Here is a 15,784-nt window from a genome sequence, read left to right as displayed (position 1 = left end):
GCCGGTCAACGGTTGTGCATCATCGCCGATTATTATATATTTAATTTTTTTCTTTTAATATATATTTAATTATTAACTATTTAAAATTTGTTTTGGGCTTGATTAAAAAATATCTTTTGAGCTTAGACATAAATATACTGGGCTGGATATGTTTACTTTTTGCAACAACAAAATATTAATGTGAAATAAATTAAAAAAATAACACATTTTGTTAGATGGATGAATATCTCATCCATTAAAATTTAGTAACGAATGAATTTGATGAACATTATATTTAATAGATGGATTTGATGGTTTTTTTTTTTCAACAAAAAATACAATGAATTATAATAGATTAATGGATTTTTTTATCCATCCATTATGATTCAAATTCATATACATCTGATCCGTCTCTAGCGCTAGGGAACTAAAGTCTTGGTTCTCTATCGTTAACGTTCGTTATAATTTATCAGCGATGTAGAAAGTCCACATGACATGGTAGGTGCTCAAAAAATAGTTCACGTGCTCTACACAACATATGTGCTCTAACTTCTTCGATGCCACAAAAAACAGTTTTTTTATCATTCAAACTCAAGCCTCAATAATCACAAATAAAAAAATTAATTGCAAATAAAAAATATGGATATGTGGGGCTAAATTAGAGTCAAGCCTCAACCATTAATAACTACCATTGGAGTAAAAACTATTTAAATCAAATACTCCATCCGTTTCAAAATAAGTGTCATTTTAACCAAAAAAATTTGTTTCAAAATGAATGTCACTTTACCTTTCCAATACAACTTTAATTTTTTTCTTCCAACATTACCCTCAATAAATACTCCAATTTTTCTCTCTCACAATTTTCAATGCAACTTTAATTTTGTCTTTTTCTTATAAAGTAAGGACAATTTAGTAAAAACGTTATATTCAATGATTATTTCTTTCCATTTCTTAATCTGCGCGTGTAGCCTAAAACGACACTCATTTTAAAACGGAGAGAGTATAAATTATTTGAATCCTATGCAATTTGACCCCACAAAAAACAATTTAATTTATCCATTTTGGTTCCTTGTTACTCACCCCATTAAAGATGCTCTAAGTTGCAATCATAACACGAACAAACCCACCTTTTCTTCTCAGCGTTGACTTCAATTCCTGCGATCAACTCGAATCGAAATATGTCTTCTTCTTCCTCCTCTTCTCCGTGGTACAATGATCGTCGATGGAGATACGATGTGTTCATCAACTTCAGGGGAGAAGATAATCGCAAGACTTTTGTTTCTCATCTCTATGCTGCACTCACAAATGCTGGAATCAACACTTATATAGACGGTCAGCTTCACAAGGGGACCGAGCTGGGACCACAACTAGTGCAAGCAATACAAAGCTGCCGTATAGCTATCCTTGTTTTCTCAAAAACTATACTCAATCTAGTTGGTGTCTTAATGAGCTTCTAAGAGTCATGGGAATGTCACACAACTCATGCCCAGGTTGTTGTTCCTGTGTTTTATGATGTCGACCCTTCTGTTGTTCGACACCAGAAGGGTGATTTTGGAGATATTTTGAGAGCTACTGCAAAAAGAGTATACCCCTCAGAGAGACTAGATGATGCAGAAAAAGTATACTAGTCATCTAGAGAGGCAACTATGCTGTTTAAGTGGAGGAGTGCACTTACTCGAGCTGCTGATTTCTCTGGTTGGGATGTCCCCAATTGCAGGTACCTAAATCAACACCTACTTTCTTGCTTCTTTATGATTATTTTTTTGAATTGGATCTTTTTGAGTTGACTTATTTTAGCTTATCTAGCAACATGAGCACTTGTGAGAGGTTATTTGGGAGAGGTGGTTAAAATAACCTATGACATGTCCATGAGCTATTTTCAGCTTATTTACATAAACTCTCCCGAATGGTTTATGAAAACAACTTATAGCTTATATATGAAAACATTTTAACTTTTGTTAAAGAAAAAGTTTATACAAGCAGGGTTTAGTTTAGTCTTTCCCAATGTAATGTATGCCCACTCTGTGTTTATAATTATTATCATCCAAGGAGTGAAGGTGAACTAATACAGCAAATTGTTGAGGATGTTTTGGTAAAACTTGACAGCACATACTTGTCTATTACCGAATTCCCAGTTGGACTGGAACCCCGTGTGAAAAAATTGGTTGCCTTTGTTCAAAAACGACAAATGAAAGTTTGTGTAATAGGGATATGGGGAATGGACGGATCAGGTAAAACAACCACAGCCAAAGCTATCTACAATCGAATTAATTGCCAATTTGCGGATAGAAGTTTCGTTGAAAATGTTAGAGAAGTATGTGAAAAGGAAAATAGAGGGGTTATTCATTTACAACAACAACTTCTTTCAGATATCCTGAAAACAAAGATTAAGATACATAGCATTGCATTAGGGAAAACTAAGATTGAACAAAGATTTCGGGGGAAAAAGGCACTCATTGTACTTGATGATGTGACCACATTTGAACAATAAATCCTTGTGTGGAGATCCTAAATTGTTTGGTCCGGGAAGTGTATTAATAATTACAACCAGAGATGTATGCGTGCTTAATTTAGTTAAGGTTGACTATGTATGTACAATGAAGGAAATGGACGAAAAGGAGTCCCTTGAGCTTTTCAGTTGGCATGCTTTTAGACAACCTAGTCCGATACAAGACTGCTGTCAACTCTCCAAAAAAGTAGTTGCTTATTGTGGAGGATTACCAGTTGCTCTTGAAGTCCTTGGTTCTTACTTATATGAGAGGACAAAACAAGAATGGATAAGTGTACTCTTGAAATTAGAGAGAATTCCCAATGATCAAGTGCAAGAGAAACTGAGAATTAGCTACGATGGTTTAAAGGATGATATGGCAAAAGATATATTTCTTGACATATGTTGTTTCTTTATAGGCAAGGATAGAGCCGAAGTTACAGAGATACTAAATGGCTGTGGACTTTATGCAAATATTGGAATAAGTGTTCTCATAGAGCGGAGCCTTGTAAAAATTGAAAAGAATAACAAGCTTGGAATGCATGGTTTGATAAGAGACATGGGAAGAGAAATTATTCGTGAAAGTTTTGCAAAAGAGCCTGGGAAGCGTAGTAGATTGTGGTTTCGTGAGGATGTGCATGATATTTTGACAAAACATACTGTAAGAACTTTTTCGTATTAAATTAGAAATTATTAATCATCGTCCAAAGTCTCATTAAGATCATAAAATTTTTGTTTCAGAGCTGTTTTGCTCTAATAAATAATAATGGCTGAAAATTCGTGTGTGTTTGCATTGTCATGACTCATTACAAGTGAGCTTGAGCTGCACCTCAATAAATTTATGTATCATTTTCTAGCAAGCAAACATAAAAGGTTCGTCCTTACTCTTCTATACATATATTTTTTTTTTCCTTCGCGTGTAGGGAACAGAATCTGTAGAGGGATTGGTTTTGAAGGTGCAAAGAACCAGTAGAATTCCCTTAAGTACTGATTCTTTCAAGGAGATGAAGAAACTGAGACTTTTGCAACTTGATCATTCCGTTCTGACCGGAAATTATCGGTATCTTTCGAAAGAACTGAGATGGATTCACTGGCAAGGATTTACCTTTAACTATATACCCGACGACTTTTACCAGGAAAATCTAGTTGTAATTGAGGTAAAACACAGCAGTATCAAACAAGTGTGGAAGGATACCAAGGTATAATATTTATTTCAAACTCAAAGTTTGATGAAAGTAGTATTTGTTCCCACCTCTCTAATTTTTCTTTGAACATTTATCTTTTTGCAGTTGTTGGATAAACTAAAAATACTCAATGTTAGTCATTCTAGGTACTTGAAAAACACCCCTGATTTTTCAAAATTACCTGTAATATTCCTCTCGAATTTTAAATAAATTGTCGTATCGATTGGACATGTCAAAACGGAATTATTTCTAAAGGGTTAATTATTTATTGAGAAAATCAAAGATATTCGGTAAATATCTTGCATATTAATCGTACGAACTTGAGGAATTAAAAGGTTACGAATTAACGGAGGACAATCACGTCTTTTCCCTTGAAGGGCATTTTGGTCATTTGGGACTTGAGATTTTTTTTAAAGTTAAATTCTCCTTTTTCTCTCATTCTTTTCATTCCTGATCTATCCAGAATTTTCCCCTCCATTCTTTCTTCTTCTCTCACGGCCTCCCTCCATCCTCATCAATCATCCCTAAACCTTGCCAAATCAACATGCAATTCAAGAATTAGGTTCCATGTAACCTCAAGTATCTTACTACAGCTTGAAATAACTATTCCTCCCTTCCTCTTCTCTTTAACCGAACCCACACCATCACCCTTGGATGTTGAATCAAGCAAGTTTCAAGAGGGTTGTGTGTAGAAATTAAGAAGTTTGTGTGAAGTTATGGATGCTAGAAGCAAGAAGTAGAGAGGTTAAGCACAAACTGATCTATGAGTACATAATAATGGACTCTCTGTGTGTTAATAAGTTGTTCATGAATGGAGCTATAACTGAAGTGTATGTTTGGAATTGTGGGAATCATGGTTGAATTCCATGAAATGGTGGTAGGCACAGGTTCTGCTATTTTGATTCGTATCTTTTGCTGTGTAGTTTGGAATTGAATTATTATTGCAGAATTGGATTCCTCATTCAATTCCCTTCAAATCGGATATAGATTTCATGTGATTCTGATTAGTAATGAACTCGGAAAGTGCGTTTGAAGTTGGATAATCCTGCTGAAAAACAGGTTACGGGTTTTGGCAAGTTTTTGAAGAATGAGTTGTTTTGCGAAGACGAATGCAGAAGTGATTACGGGGATTAAGCTGAAGCATCAATGAGGATTAAAGATTCCAAAAATGATCATTAGAGATATGACGCCGGATGCTTCACATGCTTCTTCAGAGTGGTTAGAGAGCAAACTTTGTTGATTCGTTGTAACCTGTGAGTTGATAACGATCATTATCGCTTATTTTAATTATTATTATTATTATTATTATTATTATTATTATTATTATTATTATTATTATTGGTATTTTGATTATTTTCTATGTCGATATTTACTAAAATGGGGAAACACAACCTTTTAATATCTTCCTCATCATCGTTATATAAGTTCAAGGTCACCAAATTTAATTATACTCGGCTGTGTCTACTTGTGATTTATAAAGTAGGGGAATTGAAATGGAGAATTTGATTGTGTGAAGTTTTTGTTACAAAATTTAGCTATGTTGTGAAAGATGGTTTTCGATGTATGTTTTTGAAAACTGAGTTATAATGACGATCTAGGTGCACCTAGTATTGATTTCCGTTAGGGAGAGTTACTCCATTAGATGGAGCCGCCCCTATGGAAAGGCCACCATTAGGAGGAGAGGGCTATCAATGAGAGGTAAACTCCCTAATTGAAAATGTTTTACATTTTGTTTTGAGTCGAGAGAAAAGAGCTATCCGTTAGATGGAGTCGCCCCTATGGAAAGGCCACCATTAGGAGGAGAGGGCTATCAACGAGATGGAGCTAGTTCTCGATTCACCTATTTTGATTATTTTTACTAAATGGAGTTTTATATATTTTCTTTAAATACTTTTATCAAGATTTTCGACAATATATTTTTAAAGGTTTTTATTATGATTTTCGGCAATATATTTTTAAAGGCTTTTATTTTAATTTTCGGCAATTTATTTTAAAGGCTTATAATGTTATCTTCATGTCTTTACGATGTTGGACTTTTCGTTGAAGTATACCTATTTGATTGAAAGTATATACAATGTGTGGATTTTCATGCGTATAAATGTTTGCGATTATTAGAATTTTAGACGGTTACTATTTTTGTAATTGACAATAGATTTGATAAAGTAAATAATCGTGCCCCGTGTGTTTCCCTTCTAGTTGGTGGTGGTTGTTGTCTCTCACTAAGTCCTTGTGGCTTACTCTTTCATTTTTTATTTTTTTCGATTTCCAAGCGGCTAAGTAGAAAGATGCTAGTAGACTTGAAGTTCATCTCGTGTCTCTCTTGGTGGTAGGTTTCCTTGATGAATGTCTCTTTTGTTTATGTATATGTTGAATCGAGTATCTGCAGCTATATGGAGTTTAGGAATGTTTTATTCGAGATGTATAAAGATGTAAATATGTCATTTGAAACTCGAATGAGAATACATGTTCTTAAACAGATTAAAATCTTGGAAATGTTAAAATTACGAGAGGATACTCTGTCGAAATTTCGTTGACTATAATTTTGAAGTGAAAGTCAATTTGAGAATTGTTTAAACTATAGTTTGTCAAGTGTTGTCAATAGGCTTGCCGGACTAGGTTGTTCTAGTTCGTGCGCCGGTCACGATAAGTGTTTTTGGGTCGTGACAAAGTTGGTATCGAGCTCGGTTGTAGGTCCTAATAGTTGCACGAGTAGTAATAGATTTTTGCTAATGAATTGTGAACCGCGGCACAATTTATTTGCAAAAAGCTATTAGCACTCTATGGTAGTGTCACCGGTTGTCTAATCTTCTCGATTTCTTTTGTTGTCTCACTTTGTTTGTCGTCTCGTCCCATTTTTGGTCAATTTTCTTACATTTTGTGTTGATGCCACACAACACTAGAAGGGAAATTAGTTCGTTCGGGTCTACTTGGCTAACTTTAAGACTCTCGTCAAAGAGGTCGAGGTTGTATTCAAGATCGACGTGGAGTGAATGTCAAAGAACGAATAATTAACGTTATGACTTTTCTTGGATATAGAAGTAGAAAATATTGAGGTCATTATAGGAAAGCAAGGATAGCCATGTTAGTGCAACAATTTGCTTGGGTCGTTGTTTGATAGTATCGGGGTAATGAATGATAGAGAAATCTCGTTGTCCATCAAGAAGTTAGATTGGGTGAGCATCAAGCGACTACCGTTAATAGAGGGGTTGGGATTACTTTTGCAAAATTCATTAAGTTTAAACCTCATACGCTTCGGTTTAGTTTAAGTGAAAACTCTTAATGGTTCATTAATGGTCTAGAGATGTTGTAGAGGAAATTAAGATGCTCAAATATAAGGGAAGTGAAGTTGACATATTTTTCGGTTGGAGTGCGTGGCATATTTCTAGTTGGATATGTTGACACATGAAAGGAAAATAAGATCACCTCTGTTGAAATGAAGTGAGACCTCTTGATTGTTCACGGCTCACTTTCTTGTAGAAAGTGTTGTAGATAGATTAACTCACAAGTATCAAAGATTAAAAAAAATAAAATGAAATGAGCCCATGTCGGTTTCGAGTACAAAATCAGTTTCATCGAGCTTTCACGAACTCCCCTCACCCTTTCATAGAAGAGATGCATTTCAAGTGGTTCAATAGAAGACTAAGGAAATACTTAATTGGATTTGCCGTTAGATCTATTTGTGTTACTTTGCAGAGGTTTCGAACTTCACAATTCGGATTAGAGGACAAAATCTTAAGGGAGGTAGTAAACCATATTCTCGCAAGAAACGAGTTGAATGATTATACAATGATTATTTTAATCGTGGTGGTGAAAATATATTTGGTCATTAGGGATAAACCAATATCAATACCATAGAAGGATGGTTCCCGTAGACAAACTTTTGAGTAGAGTTGTAGATTAGATCAAGGGGCATATAGATAATCCACTTTTCCTTAGTAATTTTGATTTTACATTGGTTAAGTATGTCATGTCGGGAGGGATTGTCCTTGGCGGCTACAACACAACCATTATCTAATCATTTATTAACACAATAGCTTTAGTATAGATTTTGATAGGATTTGAGCATAAATTGGTTATACTTCCATCATGCCACGTTCACCTATTATAACTAGGCATTGAAAGTTGAGATATTGGATAATTGCTTTTATCCTTTTTCAAGGAGAATGTGATTCTGTACCATATAATTTGATCTCAAGTTTAGGATCTAACAAGTTATTGAAAAGGAGTTGTCATGGATAATTGGTTTTGCTTATGGATATACAAAGTGAGTTTAGAAGAATTATAAGAAGTTCCAAAAGTGTGTAGGTTTCCTAATGTTTTTCCAGAAGAATTTCCTAGATTACCTCATGATAAGAAGGTTAAGTTTTCTATAGATTTGGTTCATAACACTCAACGACATCTATACCTTTTGTTCAAATAGTTAGCGAACTTTAGGTGTTAGGAGAGAAGCTCATGATTTTTTCAATAAGAGATTTATTCGCCCAAATTCTTTTCCTTGGGAAGTCCTAATATTGTTTAAGTAAGAAAGAAGGACCCAAACTATCTTACACAAGATTTAAATATGGCGGTAGTAATTTGTCTCTTAAGATTTGGATGTATATCAACATGACAAGACTTGTTAGATTTATACCGATCAAGAGAGTCGTAAGTATACCTTTCAACAACGAGCTTTAAATTTAAGACAAATAAGGTGGATGGAGTTCTTTTGAAATTTTTGATTGCACGGACTTGTATCACCTTGAGAAGACAAATGTTATTGTAGATGCTTTGAATAGGAAGTACATGGGTAGGTTTACTCATGTAGCCTGAAATGAAGAGACCTATAAATAAAGGATTATAATAACTTGTTGGAAGTGGAATTCAATTTGAGCTTGATCGTTCAAGGATATTATTGATCATGTGTAAATTTGTTCCATCATTGTTTATGATATCCGGAAGATAAGTCTAGTTTTAGACGCGCTAAAACCGGTTGATAATGTGAGGAACGGTAAGACTCCTTAGGTGATTTAGATAGTGTTTTTGTGGTTAAAGTCCGAGTTATGAATTCCGAATGTTGGTAATCTATGGAGAAAGATACTAGAGAAGGCTTATCATTCTTGTTATAGCATTAACCAATGTTCTAATAAGATGTACTAATACTTGAGATAATTATACCGTTGAGTTGAGAATGGACGAAGAGGGATGTAACATATTTTGTCTTTAAGTGTATAGTGTACTAGTAAGTAAAGGTTGAGCACCAAAAGCCTTTAAGTTGACGTCAACTTGTTGAAGTAGGTGAACTAAAGTGAGAATACAAATTTCTACGGATTTCATTATTGGTTTACCACTAACTCAAAAAGGTTAAGACTCGGTGTGGGTGATTATAGACCGGTTGACCAATTCTTCACATTTATTATATGTTAAGACTACCTATAATGTATCCTAGTATGCTATGCATTATTTAGAGGAAATGGTCTCTTTGCAAGGTGTGCTAAAATCTATTTTTTATCCGATTGTAGAGCTCGATTCTTGCTCGGTTTTGGAAGTCTATCAAGCTACATTAGAAACCTGTTTGGATCTTAAATCAGTTTTATTTTTTTTACTATTTTCATCGTCAAACCGATGGGTAATCTTAAACGACTATACAAATCCTGAAGTATATGTTCGGGCTTGTATTCTTGATACGGGAGGTAGTTGGACAAATGTTTGCCCATAATAGTTATCAATCTATTATTAAAGTGACGTTGTTTGAGGCATTGTATATAGACGATGTATGTCTTTGATAGGATGGGTTGAAGTTGGAGATGTCGGACCTGTAGTTAATTATAGGTATCATTGAAAAGATTGAGTTTATCTAGGATTGTTTAGTGACAACTCAAAATAGGAAAAATCTTATTCTAACAAGAGACGATGTCTCTTAGAATTCACCTTGTGGGAGAGCTTGTATTCTTACGTGTTTCACTATGGAAGGGTGTTTTATGGTTTGGCAAAAGGGGCAAGTTAACTCAAGGTTCATTAGGCACTTTGGGATTTGGTAAAGATTCAAATTTCTAGCATATCGTTTGGTACTTCCATTAAATCACTTAAGAGTTCATCATGTCTTTCATATATATATGCTTAATAAGTACCCTTATACTCTACTCATGTAATTAGTCATGAAGATGTGCAATTGGATAAGAATTTGTCATACACCGAACATCCGATAGGTATAGTAGATAAGGAAGTGAGACGTTTACACTTAAAAGATATTGTTTCGGTGAAGGATTTTTGGAAAGGACCGTCCGACGAAGAAACCACTTGGGAACTCGAAGAAGTAATGTATGAAAAGTACCCACATTTATTTGAATCAAGATTAGTAGTATTCATGTGATAATAAAAATTCGAGGACGAATTTTCTTAAGGGGGTAGATTGTAATATTCCTCTGAATTTTAAATAAATTGTCGTATCAGTTGGACATGTCAAAACGGAATTATTTCTAAAGGGTTAATTATTTAGAGAAAATCAAAGATATTCGGTAAATATCTTGCATATTAATCGTACGAACTTGAGGAATTAAAAGGTTACGAATTAACGGAGGACAATCACGTCTTTTCCCTTGAAGGGCATTTTGGTCATTTGGGACTTGAGATTTTTTTTAAAGTTAAATTCTCCTTTTTCTCTCATTCTTTTCATTCCTGATCTATCCAGAATTTTCCCCTCCATTCTTTCTTCTTCTCTCACGGCCTCCCTCCATCCTCATCAATCATCCCTAAACCTTGCCAAATCAACATGCAATTCAAGAATTAGGTTCCATGTAACCTCAAGTATCTTACTACAGCTTGAAATAACTATTCCTCCCTTCCTCTTCTCTTTAACCGAACCCACACCATCACCCTTGGATGTTGAATCAAGCAAGTTTCAAGAGGGTTGTGTGTAGAAATTAAGAAGTTTGTGTGAAGTTATGGATGCTAGAAGCAAGAAGTAGAGAGGTTAAGCACAAACTGATCTATGAGTACATAATAATGGACTCTCTGTGTGTTAATAAGTTGTTCATGAATGGAGCTATAACTGAAGTGTATGTTTGGAATTGTGGGAATCATGGTTGAATTCCATGAAATGGTGGTAGGCACAGGTTCTGCTATTTTGATTCGTATCTTTTGCTGTGTAGTTTGGAATTGAATTATTATTGCAGAATTGGATTCCTCATTCAATTCCCTTCAAATCGGATATAGATTTCATGTGATTCGATTAGTAATGAACTCGGAAAGTGCGTTTGAAGTTGGATAATCCTGCTGAAAAACAGGTTACGGGTTTTGGCAAGTTTTTGAAGAATGAGTTGTTTTGTGAAGACGAATGCAGAAGTGATTACGGGGATTAAGCTGAAGCATCAATGAGGATTAAAGATTCCAAAAATGATCATTAGAGATATGACGCCGGATGCTTCACATGCTTCTTCGGGAGTGGTTAGAGAGCAAACTTTGTTGATTCGTCGTAATCGTGAGTTGATAACGATCATTATCGCTTATTTTAATTATTATTATTATTATTATTATTATTATTATTATTATTATTATTATTATTATTATTGGTATTTTGATTATTTTCTATGTCGGTATTTACTAAAATGGGGAAACACAACCTTTTAATATCTTCCTCATCATCGTTATATAAGTTCAAGGTCACCAAATTTAATTATACTCGGCTGTGTCTACTTGTGATTTATAAAGTAGGGGAATTGAAATGGAGAATTTGATTGTGTGAAGTTTTTGTTACAAAATTTAGCTATGTTGTGAAAGATGGTTTTCGATGTATGTTTTTGAAAAGCTGAGTTATAATGACGATCTAGGTGCACCTAGTATTGATTTCCGTTAGGGAGAGTTACTCCATTAGATGGAGCCGCCCCTATGGAAAGGCCACCATTAGGAGGAGAGGGCTATCAATGAGAGGTAAACTCCCTAATTGAAAATGTTTTACATTTTGTTTTGAGTCGAGAGAAAAGAGCTATCCGTTAGATGGAGTCGCCCCTATGGAAAGGCCACCATTAGGAGGAGAGGGCTATCAACGAGATGGAGCTAGTTCTCGATTCACCTATTTTGATTATTTTTACTAAATGGAGTTTTATATATTTTCTTTAAATACTTTTATCAAGATTTTCGACAATATATTTTTAAAGGTTTTTATTATGATTTTCGGCAATATATTTTTAAAGGCTTTTATTTTAATTTTCGGCAATTTATTTTAAAGGCTTATAATGTTATCTTCATGTCTTTACGATGTTGGACTTTTCGTTGAAGTATACCTATTTGATTGAAAGTATATACAATGTGTGGATTTTCATGCGTATAAATGTTTGCAGATTATTAGAATTTTAGACGGTTACTATTTTTGTAATTGACAATAGATTTGATAAAGTAAATAATCGTGCCCCGTGTGTTTCCCTTCTAGTTGGTGGTGGTTGTTGTCTCTCACTAAGTCCTTGTGGCTTACTCTTTCATTTTTTATTTTTTCGCATTTCCAAGCAGCTAAGTAGAAAGATGCTAGTAGACTTGAAGTTCATCTGTGTCTCTCTTGGTGGTAGGTTTCCTTGATGAATGTCTCTTTTGTTTATGTATATGTTGAATCGGAGTATCTGCAGCTATATGGAGTTTAGGAATGTTTTATTCGAGATGTATAAAGATGTAAATATGTCATTTGAAACTCGAATGAGAATACATGTTCTTAAACGGGATTAAAATCTTGGAAATGTTAAAATTACGAGAGGATACTCTGTCGAAATTTCGGTGACTATAATTTTGAAGTGAAAGTCAATTTGAGAATTGTTTAAACTATAGTTTGTCAAGTGTTGTCAATAGGCTTGCCGGACTAGGTTGTTCTAGTTCGTGCGCCGGTCACGATAAGTGTTTTTGGGTCGTGACATTACCGAATCTAGAAAAGCTTATAATGAAGAATTGCTCCAATTTGTCCGAGGTGGACCAGTCCATTGGAGATCTCAAGAACCTTCTTTTGTTGAATTTGAAGGACTGTGCAAGTCTTAGAAATCTCCCAGGGGAGATCTATCAATTGAAATCTTTGAAAACTCTTATATTATCTGGTTGTTCAAAGATTGACAAGTTGGAAGAAGGTTTGGGGCAGATGGAATCCTTGACAACGCTGATTGCTAAAGATACATCTGTAAAACAAGTTCCGTATTCAATACTAAGATTAAAAAGCATTGGATATATATCCTTATGTGGATATGAAGGATTATTACACGATGTTTTTCCTTCTATCATTTGGTCTTGGATGTCACCAAGCATGAATTCCCTACCCTGTATATCCCCATTTGAGCGAAGTTCATTGTCACTAGTTTCCTTGGATGTAACTACTAACAATATGGGCTATCAATCACCAATGCTTCCCAACCTTTCAAAACTTAGAAGTGTTTGGATTCAATGCCGATCAGAGATTCAACTGACTCAAGAATTAAGAATTTTTTTTTTGATGATCTATATGATGTAAGTTTTACCAATTTGGAAACAATATCACATGCATCACGAATCTTAGAAATTTCCTTGAGATCGCTTTTGATTGGATTAGGAAGTTGCAGCATGGCCATCAACACTCTTGGCAAGAGCATATCACAGGTTCCTTCGCATTCCTCTCTCCTTTTCTGATCTTTATGAGAACATGGGTCCATTTTCCATTTGCATTTCTTTTTCTTTAAAGCAAAATTTTCAATAGAAGTGAAATGATGTTTTTAAGATAATTATAGCATTTTCTTTTTCAACATTCCATCTTTGTTCTGCATCCATATGGACTTCTTTTGTTATTTTTTCTTCTTCTGAAGTTTGTATCTATTATCTTTAATTTTCTCATAATACTCTTTGCTTATGTACACATGGTCACTTGTTTTTAGTTTATAAAACCTTCAAACAAGAACCTTGGAGCATATCATGTACGTCAATATAAAAGCAGTCAAAACATCAATAATTGATAAAGGAACAAAAAATAAATTCAATAAAGAACAGCAGAATCTAAATAATAATGTATATTAGGTTCTTATATTGGACTTAACCCATCCTTACAAAACCGGTGTTTTTAGGTGCCGGGGGACACTGTTTATAAACTCTAATCAGGACTTGTCTTTATTCTATGTGGGATTTAGGTTTTTCCCAATAATGGAGTTATGAAAATCTCTATGAATCAATTCCAAAGTTTAGCTTGGGAACAACAAGAAGAAATGAAGCTGCAGGGCTTTCATAGAATAATATATACAACAAATATTCAAAGATAGCTCGCAGTTCTTAAAATTTGGGTTGGTCTAACTCAACCGTACGATAAATAAGGTGAGAGGTGTCTCCGACTCATAAGCACATTTTTAGTTCATATCTCATTCAATAGGACTAGATCACTAGACATCTAGAGTGTGACTTGATTGGCCGATATCAGGGGCTCATTGATGTTGTTGGACAGGGCTGATACTATCTTCAAATTTGAGCTTACTGAATCATACGTAACCGACTTATAAGGTGAAATATTTCTTCCACTTATATAAGTACATTTTCAAACCATATCTCATCCAATGGATGACTATGGCAAACAGGCCAAATGTCTAGAGATGCATATTTAGCAAATGGCTCCGTGGTAAAACCAGTAGGAAAATGAAGGGCATTAATGCTCTACACCTATAATGGAGGATGACCCATTTTTAAGTCTTAGATGACAAAACCCTTATGTGAATTTGTATGGTATGGAATACGAATTGCATAAACCTTTACATGTAGGAATCATAATGAGCAATGAGCATAAACCCTCTGGGTGTTCCTGTTGTTGTCCTCCTGTTTTATCTGTTTTGTTTGTGGTGTTTTTTTGGTGATGGATTGGTTTACCTATTTTAACCTCCTGTCTGTACGTGGGATTTGATCTCTCTCTCTCTCTCTCTCTCTATATATATATATATATGCAATTTAAAATTTTGTTGATTTTACTTTTCATAAATTTTTATAACATCAATTTAATTTTTGTTTAATTTAATGCACTAATAATAGTTACTATAAAATTAACTAAGCATATGCTCATATAGGGATTGACAACCAATGATTATAGTGGTTTTTGTCTTCCGGGTGGCAATTATCCTTCTTGGTTAGCCTATACTGGTGAAGGACCTTCAGTACTATTCCAAGTTCCTAAAGATATTGATTGTCACATGAAGGGAATAGTCTTATGTGTTGTTTATTCATCAACATCTGAAAACGTGGCAGTTGAATGTCTAACTAATGTCTTGATCATCAATTACACAAAATGCACAATGCAAATATCCAAGGGAGACACAGTAATGTCTTTTAATGATCAAGACTGGAAGCGTTTAACATCAAACTTAGGACCTGGTGACAATGTGGAGATTTTTGTAGTTTTTGGGCATGGATTGATTGTTAAGGAGACAGCTGCCTATCTAATTTATGGCCAGTCAACTACTAAGGAATTTGAACAATCATTTATTATGGAAGTTGAGCCATCAACTAACATGGAATTGCACCCATGGGCGGAAGTGAATGTGCAGCCGTCACCTGAAGTTGTAACACTCCGTTTTCCCAACATAAAAATTCGTAATAAATCGAGTATTTAAATCATAAACGGAATGTCACATACTACTTGAAAGTCATAAAGTGGATAATTAACATTTATCCCTCAAAATTCAACATCATAAAATCTGAACTCCGCAGCCGAAAATAGTTCAACATAATAAAAGTCTTTGGCACGCAGGCCTCATCGGAAAAATCTCATAAGTTACTGCTTCAATATTTATTCATAAAAAGTTCATAAATGACACGTAAGGAATAGAAGTAAAAGTAAGCCCCATCCCGTTACGTATCGAGCACCTAGACACAATGTGAGGAGTCCACTCACGACCACAACTAATCTTGGTTACCCGCAAGTTACCCATACGAAGAGCAACATTTTCAAGCAAAGGGGTGAGATGTCACAGTCAACAAATTAAACATATAATTCATCAAAATGCATTTAACAACATAAACCATCATTAACATATCAAACATTTATCACTTAGCATCATATCAAATCATAATCAAATATCATCTTTAATTCATAAGCAAATATCATCTTTAAAACATAAGCAAATATCATCTTAAAGTCATCGGACATCTTATTCAACTCAACACTTGACTCGACGATGCG

The 15,784-nt window shown here is 34.5% G+C and overlaps 1 pseudogene across 1 annotated transcript; it reads left to right on the top strand.

Moving 5' to 3' along the window:
- Positions 1 to 1,068: 1,068 nt before the first annotated feature.
- On the top strand, positions 1,069 to 15,344 carry LOC146896636 (disease resistance protein RPV1-like; annotated as a pseudogene). Its single transcript, XR_015023299.1, has 6 exons — positions 1,069 to 1,696; positions 2,029 to 3,128; positions 3,391 to 3,666; positions 3,757 to 3,827; positions 12,526 to 13,233; positions 14,673 to 15,344. The product of XR_015023299.1 is annotated as a disease resistance protein RPV1-like (transcript).
- Positions 15,345 to 15,784: the final 440 nt, after the last annotated feature.

Source organism: Medicago sativa, chromosome 8 (assembly GCF_051527215.1).
Source record: "Medicago sativa cultivar Bolivia chromosome 8, Bolivia_mono, whole genome shotgun sequence".
Classification (NCBI taxonomy): domain Eukaryota; kingdom Viridiplantae; phylum Streptophyta; class Magnoliopsida; order Fabales; family Fabaceae; genus Medicago; species Medicago sativa.
This window is presented reverse-complemented; position numbering and strand designations above follow the sequence as displayed.